Below are 11043 nucleotides of genomic sequence, written 5' to 3'. Positions count from 1 at the left end.
TGTAAAACACGAATTAAATAAATTATTGGTTTTTTTTTTTTCATTTATATAAGCAGGGCACACAAACCTATATGCCAAGCGATGAAACTATATGCAGACCAGACCAAACAAATAAATCCAGTATAAACTAATAAAAGCAAACCTGTTTCCCATCAAGGTATTAACTATTCAATGACGCTAGAAAGAAAAGGGACTCCTTTTTAGTATCAAATTCCGATACTCTTTTGTTTGAAGACTTGCGAACCTACTGATCTACATCGTGCTGGGTGTACGTGAAAACAAAACCAAAGTCCAATTAAAATCGATATTGATGAAAAAATTCTTTATGAACGAATTGAAAAAAAATTGATAGAAAAACAAAACTATTTCGTTTTATTTAGAACACAGCCGAAGGATGCCATTAGAGCAAAAAGTTTGTAAAAAAAAAAGGAAGAGGAAACACACACACGAAGAGAAAAACAAGTAACTCTACAATATATTACGCGCTTGGGTTAACGGCAAAGTCGAGGAGTGGCGGGAAATAAAAATATAAAAAGAATCACTCGAAATTACGTATCTCGTCTTCAAGGAAGGTGTGTACATACGCATTTGACCTCTCATCTTTCGCCATTGGCAGACCCCATGACGAAGAGTCTGGTCTAACAACTCCACACATACTTCCTCAACTTGCTGTTCCTCGCTCTCTCGGAAGATCTGCTTCTTATTATTGTCGTTGTTCCATCATAAGAACTACTACTACAACTAACGAAAATTCGCGGGGGAATCGAACAGCAACTATACAAAAAAAAACACACACACACACACGAAAGACAATCCGCCATGCCGCACGTGGAAAAGAGGTGGTGTCGAGATTAGAAGTGCAAAGAAGACAAAGAAAAAATAAATAAATAAAGGCAAAGCAGATTCAGCGAGTAACAGGCGGGAAAAAGAATATCAAGCCGGGCAACCTGCTGTATACGTAACCGTGGCTGTTGCGGGATAGATTATTACACAAGAAAAGCCTGGCAAAGAGTGATAAAAATAAGAAAAGAAGTGGTAGCAGCAGCAGCATCTTTTCATCTCTCTCTCTCTCTCTCTCTATAATCTCTTCTTTCATTTGCCGTGTCAATCTTTCCATGATGATGATCATCGTGCTACGCGTTTACCGGTACTGCTGCTGGTTCACTGTGGATAATATTCGTGTTTGATTCGTTTCAAGTTTTTTTTGGTTTTTTTTGGAGTTCAATGGTGGAGAGATGTAAAATGAATAAAGAATCATTTTTTTTAATTGGATAGAAAAATTGATTCTTTATTATTTCGTTGGATATTCGTGACGGTATCACAGATATGTTCGGAAGAAGACTGTTATTTTATCATTTATTTCTATGGATATGATATCGCAACTTAGGTAAGTGCGTTTGAAAATTTTATTTCATTTTTTAAATTCGGATAAATGTTTCAATACGAAATTTATAAAATTTCTTTTTTAAAGCATGATCCAGTTAAGTTTTTCATTTCTAGTTTAAGTCATTCAAAGAGTGGTTGCCGAGCTACATGTAATTCTTCTGAACACGTTCAAAAGTTTTCTTTACAATTGAAACTGTGTTTGTGACCAAACTCGTTGATATCCACTAGCGAAAGCTTTGTTCGATTACTATTTTCTTTCCAATTACTTAAAGGTTGTTGTTTCCACGTATTTGGATTGATTATTGGTTGAAGTCCGGGGATGTAGATGCAATGTCAATACAGTAGATAGTTTCTGTGTCCGTGTATTTCATAACGAACCAGCGTGGCATTTAACAACCATATTAATTCAAGGGAAGAGACTTTTCTCTGGATATCGGGTCGTTTTCCTTGATATAGTTAATCCCCCTTGCATGTATACGTTCCCTCTTATAACGTTTTCCCGCTTAGTGCGACTTATTTTCGTGATCCCAACTTTTACTAATACTCATCGAGATTCGCCGCTTACAACGCTTTTCATGACATTTTTTTTCGAAAAACGTTGTACGCGTTATCCACTGTATCTTGGGCTGAGAAAAAGCATCGCAATCATATTAATTATTTGAATTTCATCAGGAAAGTTATTTGTATCGAACGACAGTGAATAATGCTTTTTGTTTTTTTTTTGCTGTTCTTTCAAATATGTGAGTTATGCGGTTCTCATGATAGATAGATTTTTTTGAAATACTCCATGATCCATAGACGTTCAGCATGACTAAGATAGATATAGATACTACAGACTATAGATACCACAAATAGAAAAAAAAAACCTCTAAATATTCATATAATCCTAACTTTGGATATTTCCATTTCTTTTCGACCAACTTGTTTGTTGCATCATTTACTTCTCGACTCCCACACTTTCTTATCAACGTGCGAAAATCTCGTTTCATGCTCGAGGATAGGAAAAAAAAAAAATTAGCATAATAATTCACCGCATTCTCCGTAAATAACTTGAAGTATAAGTTTGTGGATATTATAATGAACCAGAATGTTATGCATATTTAGTTCCGGGGAAGGCTTTTGTTGGTTATTATCGGTAAAATATAGGAAGTGTAGGCGAAGAAATTTTCGGAGAAATATGCAATCATCAATTTAGTGTATCTACATTTAATTTGATAGAAATGTTTTAGATACATAAGATGAGATAATTTTATTTAATCAGTTAAAACACAGACATAAAGCATTTCGGGGGCTACGCTAACTTGTGAGACCCGAAAAATAATAACTGTTACGTGTTTGTTCGTACAAATAATGAGGGAGGGGGAAGAAATTCACATATATATGTAATATAAAAAAAGAAGTGGCAACAGAGGAATGGAGGTGACAGATCTAAATAAAAATCAGCATTTAGCGACGTATGCAAGATGGAAGATTACATTACAATATGAAATAAATAATTTACATTTTCTTGAGTTAACAATCATGATTTTAAATTTATATAAAAAAAGGATGGAGATTGTCCAACTATTAACTGATAAAGTAAATTAAATACTTTGCGAGCTAAATAAAGGAAAAATGTTTGGAAACAAGTTTTATTTGGCTTTGTCACCTGTATAGTATGACGTCTAAATTGCAATTCCGGATTTATGTAACTTCAGATTGAGATAGCCACTTCTTTTACGAAACATTTAAAAATTTTTATAAACACACAAATGTTGTAGAGGAAGTATCTTAAATTGATTGAAAAATGGGAATGTGCGAGTCTATTTTTACTCAGAATGATACGGATGAAGGACGAAAAATAAAATTGGTTTAAGTAAAGTTTTCTTGGAATGGTTAATTTTGGGATCGTGGTCTTCAGTCGCGTGTTTTTATTTAGCAAATTTTAAAAATGTAATAAAAACTTTCTTTTTAAGAGACACGGCTAATTTATTGCCACAGACTGACAAATCCTAATTTACGACGGTAGAAGCTCTAAATTCTTTTTGATATTCGTGATGGCATCACAACACCACGTGTCTCACCATGGTTAGGACACTAAAATTCGAGACACCGCCACCACGTTGGAGGAGAATAATTAAAAAAACAAAACAAAGTATGCGCAACTGGTCTCTCTTGATGGGAAAAAAATAACCTCCAGTCTGTAAAATGACATCACAGTTGTCCGTTTAATTTACAACTTGGCGCCTACTTGGAAAATATTTTAAGCGTGAGAGGGCTTGGAAAAAAAAAAAAGAGAGAGGAGAGGATTTTATAATTTATGCTGTTCGTGTTTTTGGAAACGTCATTCAGGAAACCAGTAAACTTCATAGGAAAAATAAATGCAAGAGAGCAGACGTTTTCTCTCTCTCATACACACACATATATATACAGAGATGAACTTTGCCGCTTGTTAATTCGTCCTTCATCCCCAAACCAGAACAAGTTTTGATGTATGAACCTTCGCAACTTTTTTTATTTCAGATAGACAAACATCCCTGCAGGGCTCTTGGGAAAAAAAATAGGGTTACCTAAGAGAGGGCAAAGCCAAGTATTTCTTTAGCCACTCGCCAAATACTTCCCAGTTCATGTATTTTCAAATATAGGTATGGGAAGAATAGATTCCATCATCTCTCTTGATGGTAGAGATTTGAATAAGAAAAAGAAAAACGCCACGCGGAGATTTCTATTTGCACTGAATTTATCTCCTATACACATTGGAATTCGTAGATCGTGATTGCCGCGTGCTAAAAGGATTCGTTTCCTTTTGCATCTTTCTAAAAAAGTGGTTCTTCCATCAAGGGTGAGAGTAGATCAAACATTATACGATAGACTAAGAGTTTTTGCACTTATCTATGATTGTTGATATGGTTTGACCAGTTACAGGTGGATCATGAAGTTGGAAAACAGCTGAGTAAAATCTTAAATTAAAGTTCTGTAGAGTGAGTAGAAGATGAGTGTATCGATCCGGCTATAACTTCTCTGGAGCTTTTTCGCAAAATGGTCAATTCCAATCTCATCGCAATCAAGAATTATCTACTATGGATGTCGACGGCTCTCTTCAAGGACGCATTGCCTTTTTCTTTGACGTTTCATACCATATCCGTCTAGCCCTACTCTTGATGTACACGTGCAACAGCTTCACGAGGAAATTAATAGAAGAGTTGAGTTTTTGGTTTTTCCCTAGAAACTGAAGAAAGAGGAATTTCAGTACTGTGATTAGGATCCACAACAGAATTTAGTTTCATCATCGCTTTTTTATCTATGATTACATTAGGTAGGATGCTTTTTTCCCCTAAATTGCTATGATAATAAATACCCTCTGTATTTATCACCGCCATTATTTTTTGCGTGCCGCGAATTGCGACTGTGACGTGGATTAGCACACACTTGCGCACTTCAAAAATATGCATATGTGATACGTTTTTTTATAGTATATATCAAGGGAGGTTCCCTGTTTATCAACACTCATGAGAGCGAATAGATGCAGAAAAGAGCGTTCGGTATTTTTTATTCAGAGTAGATTGTTCTTTTTGTAGAGCTTTCCCAGACGAGATATGCATATTTTCTTTTAGAATAACGCAACATGAAAAAAAGTGAAGATGGTGTTAGAAGCGAGACAGTCTTGATTAAGTATTCAGGCCGATAGTGAGAAAAACTAGAATTGGGTTTTTTTTTATAGCGACGACTTTATTTTTTATGGAACTGGGAATGGAATAGAACTGGGTTTTTTTTCCCTTAAAATAATGAAATTTGTTCTTTGTATGCTCCTCATACTTGTTTCTAGACTATCGGGCACATCCACTGCTTCTCTTTTATTCTATAATTTAGTTGGCCTAGGGATATTTCTATATTTTTTTCCTTCTAGGCCGCAACGTCTGTTGATTAAGTAACTGATGCAGACAGCGTTAGGTCCAGTGACATATATCCGTTTTAAGTTTCTGTGAATTCAAAGTGATCCAGCTTCGATGATGAAACTCATTGTTTTTTTGGTATTACGATGTGGCGTTTTATTTTTGTGAGTTTCAAGTAACAAAAACGCATTGAGAAACGAGTCCTTCCCATCAGCGTCAGTAGTTTGTAAACGTTTTGTATATAAATGATTTATCGAGTTGATTGTCAGATATTAGAGTAAGTATCATTTGACAATGACTGGATTCTCTCATTTTCCGCAAAAAAGCTGAAATATTATTGCATTTTATTGAACAGTAGTTTTCTAATGTAAGAGACCGTCGGTCTTGAAAAATGTTTTTAAACTTTTCTTTGTATCTGAAAAAGACTTTTCAATTGGTAATTTGAATGAGTTACTGAGCTTGAAAATTTGATAAATATTAAAGACTAACTAGGCAGAAACATTGAGATGATCATCTCATCAAAATTTCGGCTCTCAAGATTAGTTTCAGGAATTTCGGATTTCAAGATTAGTTTCAGGAATTTCGGATCTCAAGATTAATTTCAGAATTCAGATCTCAAGCTTGTCCATTTCGGTGTTACTCTGAATCATAGTTTCCCAAACTTTCTTTTTGTTCCATCGCCTCTTTCTTCAAAATTTTTTTCTCATTGCCCCCAACTCAAGATACCCCATAGGATTCTACACTAAACCCAAAGCTTCTACAGCTACCCTGGACCTTTTCATCGCCCCACGGGGGGGGGGGGTTTCTCACTTAGGGAAACACTGGTTTAAATCAAATTATTTTTTGCTCAAGTGATGATATATATTTCCTGGTTTATACGGATTAGTTCTTGAAACACGCATATGAGATTATGCATTGACAGGCTAGAGCTTATTTTTGTACAAATTTTTGATTGCGAGATTGTAATGACAAAGAAATTGGTTCGGTGGGAATCAAAAAAATTAAGCATGTTTTGAATGACTGTATTCACCATGTTTTTGTTAAAAAATATTGTTAAATGCATTATTTCATTTTTAAAAAGATGTATTCCCATATCAGTCATGTAACCTGCAACCACCACATAAAATTAGAGGCAAATTAGTAGTTGAAGTCGATATAAAAGATTCCTAAGAGTTTAATCGACCTGAATACAAGGAGGAAGGTAGAAAACTATGATTATAAAAGTTCAAATTTTTATCTGAGCAAAACTGTGCGAATTATTTTAACAACGAGAGATGAAAATGATAAAATCTTAAACATTATGCATTCCAGTTAATATCATATTACTACGTCCATCTCAATCGCATTCTTTTCAAAAATTCTGTGGTGAATGCTACGAGAAAGAAAACAACGCAGAACGATAAATTTCAACTAAAGTGAAGCCAGACTAGTTATCATAGTATAGGATGCATCCATTCACAACTTCCCATTTATATCAAGATTTCTCAAGTGTGAATGACAAATAACCTTGATTGGATCGATATCTAGAGGATGCGTAGGTATCAATGCTTATATCCTGTCAAGCCTTCACATATGTATAAAGTTGGGCTGGTTGTGTCTAAGTGGATTAGTGGTTCGCTTTGGCCCTCACACCACCCCCAGCCCTTGCCTACACACACAATCGTGGGTTTCAAACCTCTTTCAGACAAGTAGGACAAGGTGAAGGATGAGAGTTTTCATTCTTTTATTTTTCACCATCCATTCATTCAGGTATACATTGGAGATGGGGGGAAAAAAGAGGCAAAAAGACATTCTTCGTCAAAAAAAAGAAAAGATCGTTAATGAGAAAAGGTTCCAATTTAGGTTATACTACTTTACTTTTTTTTTTTCGTAGAGCGAAATTGAATTACGTGTATCGAATCTGTGTCTCACATAAGAAAAGCTCTGTTGAAGTATACTTTTTTTAGCATGGTAATCGAAGAAGGAGCAGAAATCATTGATTATGAATTTGAAAAAAGAACGAATACATAGAAGTGGAACTGATAATCATGTATTACACATGCTTGCTGCTAATCTTTTCGTTGATGCTTTGCTATGCCATTGTATAATAAGTATAAGGTATAGGGAGACACAACACTGTTAAAAAAATAGTGAAGAAAATTCCACTGTATATAAGAGTTTTTTTGGGAAAGAAATAAAAACGAACTTTTTTTTTTCATTGCATAAGCCAAGAAGCACCGGTGACTGACATAAACTGTGGTCACGTTTGCACCGTTGTGTTGTTACCAACGTAGGAATATAAATCTGATTCAGTAAAGGGATTGTTGTCAATACCAAAAAGCCAATAATGAACCTTATCACACGAGAAACAAATTTGCTGTCGACATTTCAAGGTTATGTACATTACGGACGCTGGGTCTGAAAGAGTTAAGTTTGCGCGACTTCAATACCCTCTATGGTTCACCCCCATAAAAAACGTATTGAAAAAATATTTTTTTTACAAAAACGGGTGTAAATTGGTGTTAGCACATTTTTTTAAATTTAAACAATACAACGACGCAAAAATTTAATTAATTAGAGTGGATTTTTCTAATTAGCTAAAATGGTTAATTAAGGGTAAAATATACAGAGTAAAATTTGCCTTAATTTTAATGTTATATATGAACAGATGAAGTCTTGCTTATACATATAAAATATAGCAAAAGAGTTGAATATACTTTTAATTTTATTTCTAATTTCCTCAATTTGGTTGCGATTTTATAAATCTTTGAACACGTAAAATTTCAGCAGCTCTCAAAAAATGACTCCAATAAGGACTCAACTCTTTTTAAATAAAAAAGTATTGCAGTTATATAGCCATATTTTGCATTGCAATGACACCAAGGAAAGATGCACTTTCTAAATACGAAAAAAAGAGAAAAGAAATTGGGGTATACATATAATGTGGTTTCTTTTTACCATGTATTTTTCATGTATATTCAAATATATGCGGGACCAGAGGGTTAAACGACAACGTGTCGAAGCATCTAAAAGCTGTAGCAGTGATTGATTATTTAAACGCATTCTAAAACGTCGAAATTCTTGAAATGCATTATAGTTTCGTTTTCGCTATAGAAACGGATTCAGACTAATCGCCGGCCACTATGACTCTTAACAGTATCAGTGCCATTCATGACCGGCAAGTCACGAATTCAAAAAATATGAATAATTATTCTATAGCTAGTGACTTTTATGTATCGCTATCATAACAGAAGTTCATTCAATCAAAATGATTGATTGATTGGCTTTTCGAAGAACGTATACATGGAATTTTCGCGGATCGATTTTCTTCTCGTCTTTGATAAACGGTGGTTTCTGTGCTAGTGACCACGAAAGAACGTTGTTTATCTCAGTGGGAAAAGCCACGATTTTCTGCCAAAAGTAGTTGCTCTGAGATCGAGCCGTGGTTGTGAATTCATAAGCGGTTATGGATTGCTTTGGAAAGAAAGAGATGATGGGTTGGTTGGGTAAAGAGAATGACAAACTACGGAAAGACGAACACGGAAGGGATGGCACTCGGTTTCGGTCGTTTTGCCCGAGGGGGTTGGAAAGACGATTGACAAAACGAGCTAGCGGTCAAGTGACGTTCCTAGTAAATTAGCATAATGAAAAAGAAGAATCTCTACTTGAGTGATAGGAAAATCAGAAGCCGAAACAAATAAAAAGTAGGAAGAAAAATAGAAGAGAAATCGCATCTGGAAAGTCGGAATGATAATAAGGCTGCGCGAATTGAAATTCTTCCAAAAACAGATTCCACACGGAGATGAACTCGGAGCCACGTACGGTGAAAAACTTTCACATGCTTTAGAAAGCTTATCGTCGAAGTCTTTAATCAGTTGTGAAATTTTTAAGCTTGGGAAAATTATCTACCGTTTAAACTAAGCTATCATTAAAACCGCATCGTCGTTCGTTTTAAATTTCAATAAAATTATTTTTTAGCATTCCTGGCGTTGACGCACACAAAAATCCCCTGGGTTTTACCTTTCTAAAGGATATTACATAAAATACGATACGGTAACATACCTAAAACACAGCACAATAAACTGGACGCTATGTAGTCGTACAATTGGTGCGATATACTTCTTCATGCAGAGTATTATGATGTCAAGGTTAAGCATTTCTAATTAAGAGCTATATGAATACTTGATACATCGCTTAAATTGATGAAGATTTTGTCTGGGATGGAAATAACCAGTCTCACTGGATTGCCTTCACACTAGATTAGGGGGTAGCCAACCTTTTTGCAAGCCGTGCCACAATCAAGATCATTTCCGATGCGTGTGCCAATCTACGAATTTTAACACGCAGATCATGCGTCCCGTTTTTACGGGACACAAGCATTCCCTACGTTCCTGCAAAATATTTTTCGGCTGTCTTATTTTCGCAAAAAAGTTAAGTTTGTCACCCTTTTGAATTCTAAATTGTTTTTATTTTTGAGTCATAAATTCGATAATCGCAATGCAGATTGTGTATGGACGTATATCGGTAGAAGTTCATGTTACCTGCACCATGTTGGGCATATACAGCGGAACCTGAAGACTCGGGGTGCTTGCCCTTCCTCCCCTCCCCCAATAAACTTTGTAAGAGGGCTTAGCCCCCTCCCCTCTCCAAGAATTCATGGATATACAATGCATGTCCCTCATGCGGACGATCCTGGATCTCGTGCACACGGGACGCCCAGCAACAACGTCCAAAGATGAAAAACCGAACAGAAACGTATTGAATGGAAAGTATCATCACATAATTATACTTTAAGTGTACCAACCATTCTAAATATAGGTTTGTGCAGCCAAGACCATTATTCATAAGAAAAAGATTGGGAGTTGGTGAGAATTTCTTTGACTTAAAAAATGGAATATAGAATTTCTGTAGTTTTTGAAAAGCGTTCGCGTGCCACCGCTGCGGCCACCCCGGCACTAGATTGTTAGCAGTGATAGTGTTACGGGCCATGATCTGGTAAGGAGGAGGAGGTAGGGATACCTCAGAAAATCGAATCACAGAACGAAGCTGAAGTCAGAGGTGGTAGCCAATACAGCAGCATTTCTCAGCCTATGGTCCTCGGAGATTGAACAGGTGGTTTACAGATAGACACTTGAAAATACAAAATTCTTGATTGAATAAAAACTATTCAATATATTATTCTTTATATTCCACAAATGTTGTTAATATTCCCATAGGTTCAAATGGAAAATTAGACTTCCATACAGAAAGTTGGTGGTTCTCGAACTTTTTTCAGACATTATCCTTGGGTCTAAAAAAGGTTGAGGAACGCTGAAGTTAATCAGTAAATGGGACTGACGGTAACCAGATAATGAAACATGAAACGACTGACTGTGATAATATCTGATTTACGATAAGAGACGGAATACAATTTTGCATTCAAATACTCTGTACATTTAAACCACTAAATAAATAAGACCAAAATTTTTGAAGAACACATCTTTTCGTAAAAATTGCAATCAAACCTGCAATTATTCTTACACAAGCCTGTAGCATGTACCCTCTTGAAAAAAATCAATGTAGTTTCGTTACATGTGGTATTCTAATCGACTGAATAATTCTTACTACCACTTAATAATCGTTACCATCTCAGCAAATAATTCGATAATCATACTTGAATTTGAGGAATCTGCATTTTTCACAGAAAATCACCCATCTCCGAGCAGGGCCGCAACTAGGGGGGGGGGAGCAGTCGGGTCTTGTGCCCCGGGCGCTGGACCAGAGGGGGCGCAAATTTCATTCTGAAGCCTCTCCTTCAACATTACAA

At 35.7% G+C, this 11043-nt stretch overlaps 1 protein-coding gene across 1 annotated transcript in view; it reads left to right on the top strand.

Annotated features, from left to right (window-relative positions):
- The first annotated feature begins 1013 nt into the window (after positions 1-1013).
- Positions 1014-11043, top strand: part of ASPP (Ankyrin-repeat, SH3-domain, and Proline-rich-region containing Protein) — a 195355-nt gene continuing 185325 nt past the window's right edge. The window contains exon 1 of the mRNA XM_089246204.1: positions 1014-1387. The gene's annotated coding sequence lies outside the window, so the exon portion shown is untranslated. The remainder of the gene's footprint in view (positions 1388-11043) is intronic.

The sequence above is a fragment of the Pholcus phalangioides genome, unplaced genomic scaffold (genome assembly GCF_987345545.1).
Source record: "Pholcus phalangioides strain wild (caught in Gottingen) unplaced genomic scaffold, Ppha-v1.0 ptg000017l_1, whole genome shotgun sequence".
NCBI lineage: Eukaryota > Metazoa > Arthropoda > Arachnida > Araneae > Pholcidae > Pholcus > Pholcus phalangioides.
This window is presented reverse-complemented; position numbering and strand designations above follow the sequence as displayed.